The following is a 16,161-nucleotide window of genomic DNA, read 5'->3' on the forward strand; positions in this document are numbered from 1 at the left end:
CACACACACACACACACACACACAAATATACACATATGCACTTACACATGTGGGATTTAGTATTTGAATTTTCTCCCTACGGGCCCTTCTTAAAACCGTTAGTGGCCTCAACAGCAACACTGTATGCACGATTCCTCTGAGACCCTCTTTTTCTCAGTCACTATGGTTTGCACACTGTTCATTGTTTAGCCTTGGGTGCAGTGGCTTTGCTCCGTCACACCCGTATTTCCCAGGTAAGGACTTGTGACTCTCCCTGACTGTGAAATGTTCAGATTAGGATGGCCAGCAGCAGTCACAGGATCTGAAGATCAGCATGTAAGAACTTCCTTTCTCTTTTTTGAGATTTGCAGTTGGTGGCAAAGGAAATAAAAACTGCTGGCATAGAACAATTTGAGTGGCAAAGCTGTGAGGACAAAGAAGTGCTAAATTCATTTAGAGAAGAGAAGAGAGAAGTCGGAGCATACTAATTTCAGGAAGCTGGCTGCCCTTCCGTTTGCCGCCTTCTAGTCTTCTATTGGGGATTTATTTAGGGCAGAGGTTTTGCTCAGATTCCTCACTTCCCCAGGAAACCGAGCATACTGTTTAGAAGCTCAGTGCTGGGGGAAAATGGTGCTGAGATAGTCACTTTACATTTTAGCCTCAAAAACCAAATCAGACCCACCACAGTCATGTCAAGTCTGACTCAGTGATCCTCCACTAACGAGGAGAAGAAGATTGGCCAGTTTTATCCCACAGAGTAACGATGGATTTGAACTGCCAGGTCTTTCAATTAGCAGCCCCATATAAAACTCACTGTGCTACCAAGATGCCTTCATTTGAGTCTGTTGTAGTTGTTATTGAGTACCATCAAATCAGAACAGACACATAGCTGACCCTCCAGTGAGTTTTCGGACAGTAAATCTCAACGGAAGAGATTGCCCATCCTTCTCCCTAGGAGCAGCTGGTAGATTTGAACCACGTGCTTTGAGATTGCACGGCCATCAGAGCTCTCTTCATTTGGTCTAGGGAGGAACAAGGTTGTTTTAATTTGTTTGTTTTGTTTTGTTTTTGATGCTTGGATCCTCTTTGCCAGACAAAGCCAAACCTTTTGTCATGGAATCACTTCCCTTATGTTATGGAGTAGAATTGCTCGAAATGTTTTCTTGACCCTGATGGTGCAGTAGTTAAGTATTTGAGTACCAAATGAAAGGTGGGATGGTTCAAACCCATCTTCTGCCTCACTGGAAAGGATCTGTGCTTTGGTAAAGACTTGGAAATCCTTTGGGACTGTTTCAACTCTACCATGTAGGGTCATTGTGAATTGCAATCAACTAGATGGCATTGGATTGGATTTTGATTTGAAGTCATTATAGAAGCAGACTACCAGCGTTTTTTTTCTGTGGTGCTGCTGGCTGGGTTTGAACTACTAATATTAAGTTAGGAAAAACCATTTGCACCACCCAGTGACTTTGACTTTTAGAGGTTTGCTAATCCACCAGACCTGGCAAATAAAAACAATGCAAGTTATGAGCTGATTTATTAGCTTTCAACACTGTTTGGGTGATACTGATAGAAATTATTACCTCCATTTCTACTGAATTTGATCATCCTTGAAAAATTTAAAATTCATACCACATTCATTAGCATTCCTTCATTCTTTCCAAAGAGACTTTAAAGAATAATTTAATCAGGCTTATAGCAGGATCACGTCAAGTAAAAATCAAAGCCATGTAGGAATATCCTATGGCTCTGGGATTAAATTCTCCAGTTTGCTTTTCCTTAAGAATCTGGGTGCTGAGAAATGTCAGCAGCCTTTCCATCCCCCTACCTTGGATTTTTATCTTCCCAGCAGTTAACATTCTATAGCGTGAGCAATAGTAACATGATCTGTTATTTTTTAACCCAGAACTAAAATAAAGTGGAAATTCCCTGTCTTATGTGCTGTATGAATTCAGTGGACATTAACCTTGGACAGAATGGCATTAACATGGATGTGCCATTATAGCTGCCAGCAATTAACAACATAGAGCATTCTTTTGAATAACTCATAAACTTAAATATAAAAAGCTACTGATTAGAGTGCTGTGTTGTGTATGTGTATGTTGTGTAGCATAGGGTGGGAACCGACCCATAGCTGACCCTCCAGCGGGTTTTCAGAGGCAGTTAATGCGGAGAGAGTTGCTCTGCTAACTCAAAGGCCTGGGTGATTCAAGTCCACCAGCCGCTCTCCAAGAGAAAGATGAGCAATCTCCTCCCATGGAATTCACAGTTTCTGAAACCTGCTGGGAGGTCAGCAATTAGTTGATTCCAACTCTCTGGCAAAGACTGACTGACTGATGACAGTTACAACTCTTAATATTATAGTCTAATTAAGCACTTAAATAGAATAAGACATACACTTGAAAATTTGATACAGCGTTTATTATTGGATATTAAATACATATATGTGTTTCAAACCCTTTATAAACATAGTAAGTTGAGTCTTCACAAAGAGCCAATGATATTTTATTCCCCATGCATTTGATAATTGCATGTACATAGAACCAGGACTTCCAAAACCCAGGATTGAACCAGGAACCTTTAAATCTTTAGTAATAACACTGTCTCCACTGAGCTATTTCAGCTTCCTTCCACATGCATTTGAATTTGACTTTAGGAGTTCCTAGTTGATGCAGATGGATAATATGCTTTGCTTGGCTATTAAGATCAGACATGCAAGTTTACTGTGGAACACCTTGGAAGAAAGACTTGGTGACATCCTTCTGAAAAATAATTTATTAAAAATTGTGCTGTGTGTTGTTCACCATTGCAAGAACATGGAAACAGCCCAAATGTCCACCCACAATCTAATGGACTGAGCAATTTATGACACATTCACTAGATGGAATACTATGCAGCACACAGGAGCAATTATTTTGTAAATCACTAACTTTGGAGGGACAGGAAAGCATTATGCTATGTGAACTAACTCTGTCCTATAAAGACAAAGACTGTCCAAGATCCAAGGGGTGGAGAGAGAGGGGTGAGGATGGGTGGGGATGGGTGGTGGTTTCGTAGGGTGGTTAATCATAGTGTAGCACAATTTGAAGGGTGGAGGGAGGGGTGGAGAAAGGAAATGGGAAAGATCTGGTGTGAAAAACAATATATATGATCTTTGTAAGTAAATCAGTATAAAATAAAATTTTACTTAAATTAAAAAAAAAACCAACAAAAAAAGCCCTGTGTTGTGACACACATGGGGTCACTATGAATTGGAATTAACTTGACAACTGATAGTTTGTTGAGGAATGCTACTTTTCTTTTTAAATTAATTACATGATTTTTAAAAAAGACCATGTATGTGATATCACACCAAAGAAACTCATTGTTGTCACATGGGACCCTATTCATGGACCCTCCAACAGGTTTTCAGAGGCAATAGATCACATAGGAGATAGCCCATCTTTCTCCTCGGGAACCACTGGTGAATTCAAGCTGCCAGAGAGGCATAATTCTCTACAGACGACATGACCATAAAGCAAAATAGCATGAACACTTTTGAAATCACCACTGCACTGAGGAGCTAGAATGTTAGCAAGCTAGTTAAAGCTGTCTCTGTGCTCATTCCTATTCAGTTATCCTACCTTGCCCTTTTGTTGTTGTGAGTACCATTGAGTTGGAACCAATTCATAGCTGACCCTTAAGAGGATTTTCAGAGGCAATAAGTTGCATGGAAAGAGACTATCCATGTTTATCCCATGGAACAGCTGGTGGATTAACTGTGTACCTAGCCCTAGAAGTTCTTTTAATAGTGAAAATTGCATTTAGGATTCCTTTAATCTTTAATTAATTTTTTTTAAGTGGGTATGTCCAGCTCATATGTACACTGAGCCCATTTAATTTATTTTTATTGATTACAGGCTTACTGAACCTGTACCTCTTCGTAGAAGGAGATTGCCTTTCTTTCTCCCGTGAAGCAGTTAGCAGATCCAAACCACTGGAGAGGGTTGACAGTGCAGCTCCCTGTGAGCTATGCCATCAGAACTCCCCTAAATTCTCTAACAATAATACTTACTTCCAAATTATATATTGAATCTTCAACTTGAAATCTATTGCTTTTTGCTCTGTAACAGTCTGAAAGGCCAGAGATGTTATTAAGCAAGCAACTCAAGTTCACTTGTATGACCAAGTTAGCAACATGATTTACATCAGATCTCTGTCAACTAGACATCTTTGAATTTAAGGACCATCACAAGTTCATTTCTCTATGTCAGCCATTTAGGAAAATCCAGGGTGAAATTAGAGGGCTTTTATAATTTGTTTGTTTCTTTCACATATTTGTTTGTCAACCCACCAAAAACATGGCCATAATAATCTTTTATTCAAATACTTGCTCAGTAATACTGCGTAAGTCTTGATTCTCCCACCTTATGGATCTTCAAACATTCTTTTTTTTTCCCAACAGTCCATGACCTTGTTTGGAGGTTTATTTGTTGGTTTGTTGGTTTTGCCAGATGTACTTTTCTTCTCTTCTTCAGATTATTTGTGCTTTTTCCTTCTTTTCCTTTGTTAGTGGTTTGTCGATTTTATTGACTTTTTCAAAGAACCAGCTCCTTGTTTTGTTGGTTTCAATTGTTTTTCAGTTTTCTATTTCATTTATTTCTGCTCTAATTTTTATAATTTTGGTTTTATAGAGGGTGTCGAGTTTTCTTGCTATTCTTTTTCAATTTCTTAGAGATGGTTTTGCCGGATGTACTGTTGAAAGTTTTCATTTGTGGCCTTGCAGTTCCCCACAACACAACTTGGTACAGCTGAGTCAGTGAGAGCTAATTGACTGAGTTAGTTACACTTGGAAAGTCCAGCTTGACCATACACTGCCGCTCCATGCTCCTGTGGATTTTAACATAACTAATGATCTGAAGCTGTGTGGGAGTTACCAGAAATCCTGTAAAACTGTCATACCCAGCATGCTGTTGTGAGGAATGAAAGGAAGAGAATTTTTATTCTTTTTCAGGCAAGTGCCCAAACATACCCCATAGCATCTTCCAACTCACAGTGAAGAAAAGAGCAAATGTTTTACTATTCCTATTACTACAACATATTGCAAGAAAACAGCTCCTTGCTGAAAACAAACACAAGAGTGATGCCCCTCAGATTTTCAAAACTGTTGGACAATTTCAAGTGAGCATATGCTATAGAATCATAGCTGGATATTGATTTAAAAGTGAAGGTTGATCCAAATAAATGGTCATTTCAAACATCTCTCCCTTTCTTTCTCATTGCATTCAGATAGCCTCATAGATGACCTTCCAGGGTATTATGGTTTCATAAAGACTGGATTCCATGGAATCACCAAGAAAGAATGGAAGAGTGTCCTTTGGATCCTTGCTCCTCCTCTAGAAAATTTTTAAAGCCATGAGACCCAGAGAGAGCCTTTGCATAGAAGTAGCACTCTGACTTTGGACTTCGTGAGAGAATAAGTTTCTGTGTATTAAAGCCATTCACTTGATATGGCAGCAGTAGAAATCTAACACAATATCTTTGCCATATTTATCAACTTATCAAAGAGTAGGGAGCTCTGGTGGCCAAGTGGTAGAAAGCTGCACTGTCAACACAAAGGCAAGCAGTTCATACCCACCAGTTGCTCTATGAGGAAAAGATGGGCAATCTCCTCTTATGCAATTTATAGCTTCTGCAAACCCACTGGAGTTAGTTCCTTCTTGACAATACGTAATAACAATAATATCAAAGAGTAGTTAAAGTCAGTTTTTGCTTTCAAAATTCCTGTAATTCATATTTAATCATAAAACTGATAAAATTTATTCTTTCATTTTATGGCCGCAAATTGTTGTTGTTATGTGAAGTCGAGTTGCCTGTGAGTCACAGCAACCCTAAGTACAACAGCTCTGAACCCTGCTCTATCGTGAGCCAACCTCATCGTCGCCGACAGACCAAATCCCACTTCTCTAGTCACTAAATTAATCCATCTCATTCTGGGTCCTGTTCCCCTGCTCTGTTCTTCCACCTTTCCAAGCATGATGTTTTTTCTCCAAGGACTAGTTCCTCCTGGCCATGTGCTCAAAGTATGCGAGGCGGAACTTCAAAATCCTTGCCTCCAGGGAGCAGCCTCGTTTCACGATTTAGAAGGCAGATAATATCCAATGTGTATGTTTATTCTGCTACCAGTTTATACATTTATAAACAGAAACTGAGGCGATTAGATTTTTACCCCTAATTTCATATGAAATTAATGTGTGAGAGAGTATCTGCAAAGGAACTAACAAGAAGTATCAAAAGTTAAAAAGAAAATAAATGAAGAATTTTTTTAGCAGTTTTTTCCTATACCCAAATATACTTCTACCCAGGTATAATTTAGTGCTAAAAAAGTTACCATCCCAAAAAAGTAAGACTGAGTTTTTGAAATTCTGTTTTGTATATTTCCCCTTTTGATCAGTATTATTCTATACAATCTTTGATCAGACTCTGTGGTTATAGTAATTGCGTACTACTCATTTCTTCTGGACTTATCATTATGAGGAAGCAATTGTTAATGTAGGCAATTAGCCACACGTCTATTTCCTCTTCCTGTCTAGGATTCTTCTTCTTTATCTATTGCTTCAGGCAGATAGAAAACAATTATTGTACCTTACTTGACTGCAAGCTTTTAAAATCCCAGATATTATGCAACCAACTAGAACGTAGAACAAAGCACTGAACACTATTGTTGTTGTTATGTACCATGGAGTTGGGACCTGCAGCTGACCCTCCACTAGGTTTTCAGAGGCAGTAAATCCCATGGGAAGAGATTGTCCCTCTTTCTTCCTAGAAGCAGCTGGGACTGCATGCCTTTGGGGTTTGCAGCACAACCTTTTATCACTAAGCCACCAGAAGTCCCGTAAACTTTATTGAGATGTCCCACAAAACCATGGTCCTAAACGTCCAAACCAAGAAACCAAATCCAATGAGGTATTTTTAAGAAGCCTCAGAAGCTCTTCTTTTTAATTTTAGTCATTGCTTGACTGGAAACCCCAAATCTCTGTAAACTTTATTTAAATGAATTAAACACCCCAAAAAAGATTTTTAGCCATTGTAATAAATACATTACCCAGTTTTTGTCAATTCAGCTTGTAACTAGTGTATTATTTATTCATACCAATTAGGTCCTTTGACATTACAGTTCTACCCTTAATGCAATATTACCATTACCATTAATCAAAAGTCATTACTTCCTAGACAACAACTTTGCTCCTACCCTGGTAACCACTAATAACCTATGGTCTCTATCCATTTGCCTTCTAATCTTTTTGTATAAATAGGGTCATACAATACCTGTCTTTTTTGTGATTAACTTATTTCACTGAACATAATGTCTTCAAACTCTATCTGTATTGTGGCATGCATCCAAGCTTCATTTCTTCTGCCGACCATTTGTATGGCTTATACTCATCTGCAGATGGCATTTAAGTTGTTTGCACATTTTGACTTCTGTAAACAGTACTGCAACAAACACTGATGTACAGTGCTTGAATCTCAGAGTTTAAATCTGTGGGGTATATACTTAAGAGTGGAATTGCTGAGTCATATGGTGTTTCTATCTTTGGTTTTGAGGAACTGGTCAGACTATTTTCCACTATATTCCCAGCATCTATGGATAAAAGATTCCAGTTCCCCACATCTTTGCCAATATTTGTTATTTCTGGTTTATTTTTTATCTTATTCAACCTTGTGTGAGTTCAATGATACTATAGTTTTGATTTGCATCTCTCTGATAGGTAATGAAATAGAACATCTTTCCATAAGTTTGATGGCCATCTGAACGTCCACTTTGGTGAATTGTCAAGTCCCTTCTTATTTTATGATTGTGTTATCTTTTAGTTGTTAAATTGTGGAAAGAAGTCTTATATAGATCGGGGATACTAGATTTTTATTGACTACATACAAGCTCATACTCCTTGCCGTCAGGTTGGAACCGAATCGTAATTGAACCTGCAGGGTTTACATGAGGCTGTAAGTCATATGAAAAAAGAATGTTCCTCTTTCTCCAATGGGGCCTTTGGTGGGTTTGAACTGTCAGACAGGGACCACTCTGGGTTAGCAGTGCAACTCCCTATGTGCTAGGCTACTACCAGAGCAGTTTTTTTAATATATCCAGCACCTGCGTTTTAACGACTTGCTAAAATCTCAGAACCAGTTAGGGGAGTTGTCATGTACCATCAAGTGGGAAACACCTCATACCTGACTCTCCAGTGGGTTTTCAGAGGCAGTGAATTGTACACTAGGAGACTGCCATGGAGCAACTGCTAAATTCCTACGTCAGCTCCTTACCACTAAGACGCCAAAGGGTCGGAGAGAAAAAAACCCAAAAATCAGCTTGAGACATTGATGCTGCAGATATAAATTATTGTTTTAAGGGCAGCTATGACATTTCTAATGTAATTATTTTCTGAATATAATGCTACTCAAAAATTATTTTCAAAACTTTCTGTTCTTTGTCATATTTTCTTTGAGCATTATAAATAAAAATTATCTCCCTACAAATTTCACAATACTCTGTTGAACATAAATTATATTATGACATTTTCCAAGTGCAGAGGAGTCTTTTAGTTCCTGGGGGAGAGAAATAGATTTCCTAAGAGATTGCTTGCCTCATATCACTGGAGCAAAGGTTTAAGCTAGTTGCTTCAGGGTTAAGTCAAGCCTGAGGATGAAATTACTTAGAATGTAACTCTGGGTAGGGCGTTGTGCTACCAACCTAAAGGTAGGCACTTGGAATCCACTAGCTGCTTCTTAGAGGAAAGATGGCCAGTCTCCCCCTTTGTAATTTATAGCCTCTGAAACCCGCTGGAGGGTCAGCTGTGAGTCAGTTCTGACTTGATGGCACATAACAACAATAGCAAAAATAAATTACTCCCCAGTTTCTCTGTCTCCTCCTCACTTTTGTATATCCCCATCTAGTATACTATATGTATTTCATTTACTGTCGATCTTATAGGGAAATGGACCCCAGGATGGAAGAGATGTCTGTTCTAATCACCCGTGGGTCCTCAGAGACTAAAACAATGCTTAGCATATAGTCAGTGTTCTCCCTGTATTTGTTTAATGGATGGCTTTAGATCTATAGTTTTCTTTAGTCCGTAGTCCTGAGATAGTACACTGAAAATTTCTGAAATGAATAGACATGAATTTTTATGGAACCTGGTTTTATGTTTTAAAACTTATTGTGATTATATTCAGATGTAATCTTTAAATATGGGAGGGAAATCCTGTTATTATAACCCATGGGGTATCCAAAGAACAAACAAGTCTGTCTTCGAGGAAGTGCAGCCTGGGTGCTCCTTAGAGACAAGGATGATGAAGCTTTGTCTCACATACTTTGGGTGTATTATCAGGCAAGGCCAGTCCTTGGGAAAAGAGCATGCTGAGGAAGGCGGAGTCAGAGAAAGAGAGGAAGACTGTCACCAAGGTGGATTGATAAGGTAACTGTAAACACAGACCCCAGAGCATGGTAGAAATTTTGAGGATGATGCAGGCTAGGCAAAGTTTCTGATCTGTTATTCATGGATGGGGTCACTATGAGTTGTAGTGGACAATATAGAACAGTAACAACAGCAATTTGTTGCCTTCAAGTTCATCTGATTGATGGTGACTCCATGCCAACCCTAGGGTTCATGATTCAAATCCACTAATTGTTCCACAGGAGAAAGAAGGGCAGTCTCCTCCGATTCCTCTAAATAAAAAAAAAAAACCACTGGTGGATCAGCTATGAGTCTGACTCTATGGCACATAACAGCTATGCATAAGAAGAAACATTGCCAAGTTCTGCAGCATGCCATAACTAATTCTAATACAAATCACATCACTGTAATTCATAGAGTTTTCTTTGGCTGATTTTTAGAAGTTGATCATCAGGCCTTCCTAGCCTGGAAGCCAACAACTTCTCAGAATCATGGTAAGCAACATAGCAACACAAGCCTCCATTGACAGAAGGGTGAAGCCCTCAATTACAGCATACCTCAGAATCATACAAAGCTTTGGGGCGGGGGGCGAAAGCAAATTCTGATTCTCAGAGATTCCAATTCTGCAGCCTGGGGTTGGGCTCTTAACAGTTCCAAGAATGGCAATGGACTGTAGCCCTAGGGCCATCCTTTGAGAAACGTCTTTATAACTATAAATTCTCAATTCCAATTGGTTAAAAATTCAAATCCCTTCTATTCCAGGGTTGGTAACCCAATGACATTATTTATGAACTTCTAAAGGCTTCATCAATAAATAGTATCTGTCATAAAGACTGGTCCTCTTCTCCCTATTTTACGGATTCAATTTCTCCCTTCCTTCCGCTGTCCTTGGAAGACCCAGAATGGTTTTTAGAAAGCATGCAGAGAGCTACTAAAAGAAAGAAAAAGGGGGGGGGGGGACACACATGTGAGTATTCCAGTGCCCAGCCAAGACTTTCCCTGCAAGGAAACCCTTGCAAAGTACAGCTCAGAGTACAGAGAAAGGCAGAGTACAGCTCTGCCTTTGCTATCCTGGTGTGAGTAGCTGGAGACTTCAAGATGCTTCCGCCTGCAGACGTGGAAGCCTGTGGAAAAAAATTCCTGCCGCGGGGAGGTGCCCGGTGGGGCGGGGCTGGGCCTGGTGGGGCAAGAGACCTGGGAGCGGGGTGGGGCCTGGGGGCGGGGCGGGGCGGAGGGCTGCACCATGCTCGGCCCTTGATCCCTACCCGGGAGGAGGTTACGAGTCCTCGCCCCGCCCCCAGGGGCGGTCCTGGCGGGAGGGCGCGGCCAGCGGGGCGCGTTGCGGCCACAGTGCTGGAGACACTCCTGCGAAGGCGCTTCGCTCGGAGCCCCAGCCATGGCGGAGCTTCACCGCAGCTGGAGCGATTGCTCCCGGGATTCCTGTCCAGCTCCTTGAACATTTTCCCTTTTGGACTTCTGGAAAATTTCCCATTCTTTTTGTGGCCTGGGCGAGGGGGACGAAACGACGACGAGCGAAGATGCGCTGAGGACTGCGAGCGCGCGCGTCTCGGCTGCCGCTCTCGGTGGGCTTCAGGGTGCCTCGACTTCCCCACTGCTCAGACGCCCCCCTCCGCCGCACTTGATGTGCAGAGAGAAGCTGGACACCATGATCTTAACACGTAAGCTAGACTTGTGCCTTGCCGTCAGGCCAGCCGCGGGAGCCAGCTGCGGAGGGAACCCACTGCGGAGGAAATGTCACCCCACCTTGTCAAGTCGGTGCCTGTCGTTCTGTGCTTTTGAGATTCGTTGAGGAAACTCGGGATCGTGTCGCCCGAATTTCTTGGTGGGGGTGGGAAAGGAAACGGGGGCGACAGTGTGGGGATGCCGATTATAATCCTGGGTAACGAGTTCCAAGGGGAACTCATTGCCCGGGGGCGGGCGCTCCAGGCGGGAGTCGGGGCAGGGTTATGGGGTTGGGGTGGCTGCGCGTAAAGTGAAGCCCTTGTAGCCTCCGCTTAGGCGCCGAGTTGGGCGGCTTCCATCCCTCCCCCAGGCCGCCGCTGGTGGTCCTGCTGTTCTTAATCTAAATCCCCGGACTAGTCTGCGGTCTGGGGGTCGCAGCTGAGCCCAGGGGCTTCGTGGGTTCGAGGCGCACTCGGGTCCCTGTATGTCTTTCCTTGGAGGAGCAGACTTTTTCTATGTCCTTCCCCATACAGGTACGAAGTCTGCATGACTCCTTGAAAGTTTATTTTGTGACTGTAGTAATACCTACCACAAACTACAGTGGCACCAGGAATTGTGCTTAAAAACGGGTTGAAAGTATTTTTTTTAAAAAAAAATTCATTTCACTGGAAATCATTGATCTACATCGTTCACATCTTTTAAAAGTATTGTGTATAATTTTGCCAGGAAGGTCTCAATTTGGTAAATGCTGGTCTCTAGAGAGTGCTCTCAAAAAAAATTTAGCAAGCCTATGTCTTGCATGTGAGGGTCCCTAGTAGCTGCAGTTTTTCTTCTGTGCAGGGGTGTGTGTGTGTGGGGGGGGGGGGGGGTTAATGAGGTTTCCTGAAATGTCCGATAGCATTGTCCTCGCCTTTGGCTCGGGATGAGGAGCCTGCGGAAGCTAGTCCTTGGGTCGGGAAGGGAAGGAAGCTCGTCGCCAGACCCAACTTTTTTCCTAGGCAGGCGACAGCCTTTTGGAACTCTGCCCCATTTTGTGCTCCTGTCCCCACCTCCAGCGTCACATCCAGAGCCTTTGATGCTTCAGAAGGAGCTACACCCAAGCACAGCCAACCTATGAAGTCTGAATCTTGGCTTGGCTCAGTCTGTTAACTAGCAAGTCTAGCCTGAGCAAGTGACACAGGCTCTGTGTGCCCCTTTCTTCTTCTGTGATAATAACGGTGTTTACTGCTTCGGGGGAATTGTGACGTTAAACGACCTCATATAAATTAGATGCTTAGTACTATTGAGGCTCAACAGATTGTCAGCTTTTAATAATTTCTGTAAAAGGAATCCCCTCAATGTGAACACTTCCCCTCTTCTCATTCTTTCCAGTCTAATATAGTTTGCAAATAGAAACATTTTCGGTATTGATGGGTGAGGTAGAGGAATGCAATCCATTTAGCCTTCCAATCACACAAAGATTCATGAAGGTGGCATGCATGATGCATTTGGATAGAAAAATTCACAGCTCTGGAAAAGTCAGAATACCAAGTCTCAAGTTTACTTTTCCCCTCTCTCTGTCACCCCTAAAATGTTCTGTTTGCTGAAGGGATTAGGGGAAAATAATAGCCTAGCAGACTGACTGCAGAGTGTTGCATGGAAATCTATCAGCAGCCTCTAGAAGAAGTTGACTCATTCAGAATCCTTCTGGCCAGTAGGCTGGTCCTGGACAGAGATAACTTGGTGACCAAAAGTGTGGAATTACCATAATGGAGTCACCCAATGCCACCTTGACTGCAGGCTACAGCAGATGGTGTGAGGGGCACCCTAAGTCAGCAGCGCTCTAATAAAAGTGGAGAGAGCCCAGAGGAATGAGTGTCAAAATGGATAGCAGATGTGTGTTCAGAAGTTATTTCTAGACATCTTCTGAGAATTTGTTGGAGATCACATATATGTATTAAATTTTATTGTGGCATACCAGATTTACAGAGGGGCCCAAGCCTGCATACATATTTTTTTCATTAACACTACTGTTCAGCATTTAAAATGACACACAGCAGATTGACTTTCTCTCAGCTGTCTTTAAATGTTTGCATTTAAAAAAAAAAAATAAAATGTTTGCATTAGACAAAAAAAAATGGATTTTAATTCAGGTTGAGTGACACCTCAACACCAAACAAACTGGGAGTTCAATAAAGGGGTACTGAGTAGTTTGTTTTCCTAACGCTACAAAATCTGTTGAAGTCACCTCCAATTTAAGTGTTCCCATGGATTGGATGAAGAGAGCCATTGTGTTAATTTACTTACATGTTTCTTAACCTCTTTCATTTATAGATCTTAATGGAAATGCCACTTGCTCCTGAAAGAGAAAAATAGTTCAGAAATTGATTGTTGCTAATTTAAGTTGTAAGATACTAGAGCAATAAAGGATTTTCTAGTGGTACTGGAAAGAAGGTGAAAGGAAGAATGCCCTTCAGTCTAAAAACTCTGTGTGTGTGTGTGTGTGTGTGTGTGTGTGTGTCTGTCTGTCTGTCTGTGTGTGTGTCTGTGTTCTGTACTAGAGTTTAAAACATAAAGACCAAGCAAGGGATGTGATAGTTGCTATATTAAAAAGGATGCTTGGGGTGCTTCTGAAAACTATACCAAATTAATAGAGGTTATAATTAAGAAAGTTACTGGAAAAATGAGTAGAAAGTGTATACAGTGGTAAAGTTTTTTAATTTGTAGATCTAGTAGACGACTTTTAAACAGAGACTTGAGTGAGCTATCTCTCAATCAGAGGCTTGGTGGTGAGATTCCAAAACGTGCTTTCCAAATTAAAAAAAACCAAACAACTAAATAAATCAAATACGTGCGTAGATGTCCCTGAGAGTCCCCTTGGAGATTTGAAGCCATGATGCAATGTTCAGATGATCATGACATTTTTATGACCTAAGGAGATGGGTAAATAGTCAATTTGAATGTATTCAGGGAAGACTGATTTAATGCAGAAGAATAGGGGCATCCAAAGTACAGTGAAGTAAGGTGAATAGGACTTTTTTGAAGAGAGCCTTGTACTGGACAGGATGGTCCAGTATTGTAAACACAAGTTTCTCATGCTTAACTCTACTTCCTAGCAACAGGAAGAAGGAAATGAGGCCATGCAGCAAAAAAGACCCTGAAGGGCTCCAGACAATACTTGACCCACCCTGGCATTCACCCAGTACAGCCAGAAAACTTGAAAAATTAAAAATAACTTCAGATGTTTCCCCTTCCTCCCTGGATATTGCCAAATCACTGGAGACGGAATTCTTCTGTGCTTTTAGAACTTTACAGCAGTATTTGGCCCCATGGTGTGACTGGCAAGCCCTCAGCATGACAGGCCTGTTCTTGAGATTATAAAGGAAAATTTGGGGGAAAGATGATCTTCACCTATAGTCTTTGCACAATTCAGTGACTAGAATTATACAAAATTTGAAATCCAACGAGGGGAGATGATTGTTGAATTTCTAAAATGAGCCATTTCTGAAGTCCCTCGGAATGCTCATTTTATTAGGAACTTCTACCCCCAACCCCACTCCAGAGAGATAGTTTTGAGTGACGGGGCTAGAATGTACAGTCTTGATCCATTTAGCATTCTAAAATCTATACTGCATTCAAGTTTTCCTTAGTTTGGTGATTTGAGGTGAACCATTAAGGGTAAAAATCTAAGCACTGGCCCAAAGAGCGCAATTCCAGTTTTCTCTTCTGCATGCTGTCAATTTAGGGGGAGGTGCTTTTCCTGAAGCAGGTAGCTTTCTATTCTTCTGACTCCACATCTACTGCCTGCAGAGGAGCATAGAGATTTGAGAGTTCTTCCTCTGTTAAGAAAGGATTCTGTAGGGTTTTAATATGTTGTACAGAGATGGGCTGCTTGTTTGAGAGCAGTCATTGGAGTTTTCCTTACAGTTCAAATTAGTCAGAAATTCAGTTCATGTAAAAGGGTTAAGCGGCCCAGCAGAGCAGCTCTTCCTGTCTGCACTTTTCCTTTTGTGGGATGTATGTTATTGTTAAGGATTATCGTGATTAATGATAAGGAGTAGGGAGTCCTGCTGGGGTTCTTTAATTAGGTCCACTCTGCTGTCTTAACATTTTTTCCCCCACCACATAATTTTCTTGTTGCCATCATAATTGATGGCAGATAGGAAGAAAGCTTGGAATATTTGTAAATTTTGTATGTTCCCTCATGGGCCTCCCTATTTCCTACTCTGGATTCTCTGCTTTAATATATATTAAATGCATTAATTATATGTATATGCATACCTAAGACTTTTGACTTCGTTAATAATATAGAAGCTAAGATTTATGGTGCAGTTTATGTTCAGGGTCACACTTAATCCTCACAGTAACCCCACAAAGTAGATGTAATTATCCCCATTTTCTAGACAAGGAATCTGAGACTTAGGGGAAAGAGTTAAATACTTTGCTTAGCAGAACCAGCATATCAATAAGGGATTGTTCACTGTAAAATTCAGTTTATGGATGTATTTGATAGAAATTGCTACAGGGAACTGTACTTCTAACACAAAAGGTACACAGACAGAATCCATCAGCTGCTCCACAGGAGAACAATAGAAGTCTCCTCTGGTGTGATTTTACTGCCTCTAAAAACTTGCTTGGGGGGCAGGAGAAGCTTATCTGTGGGTTGGTTCTGACTTGATGGTACACAACAATGGTAGGTAGTTTGTTGCACTGTTTAACCCAAAGGTAGTGCCTCAGATCCACCCATGGCTGGGAAGGATACCTCCTCCTTCAATTTACAATTTACTGAAAACCCACTGGAGGCTCAAATATGAGTGGGTTCTAATTCAGTTGCAACAAGATTGAATATAAGCTTTGATGTTGATGCAATTTAGAAAATAGTATTTGGTATCTACATAGAGACTGGAAAATTCTTTGTAGTTTCTTAGGGCCTTTTCACCCACAAATTGTTGTTTGTGCCAGAGTCAGAACCAACCCTTAGCCACAGTAAATTGCATGGGAGGTGATTGCCCATCCTTTTCCCACAGAGCAGCCAGTGGATTTGAACTGTGTGCCTTTGATATGGTAATGCAGCGTCTTACCACTA

General features: G+C 41.2%; 1 protein-coding gene across 3 annotated transcripts in view; it reads left to right on the top strand.

The window, feature by feature from the left end:
• The window catches only part of DLC1 (deleted in liver cancer 1), a 563,336-nt gene that overhangs the window by 498,823 nt on the left and 48,352 nt on the right, over positions 1-16,161 (top strand). The gene's annotated exons all lie outside the window — the stretch shown is intronic.

This window comes from Elephantulus edwardii, unplaced genomic scaffold, assembly GCF_000299155.1.
Source record: "Elephantulus edwardii isolate Elephantulus edwardi_28Jun2011 unplaced genomic scaffold, EleEdw1.0 scaffold00128, whole genome shotgun sequence".
NCBI lineage: Eukaryota > Metazoa > Chordata > Mammalia > Macroscelidea > Macroscelididae > Elephantulus > Elephantulus edwardii.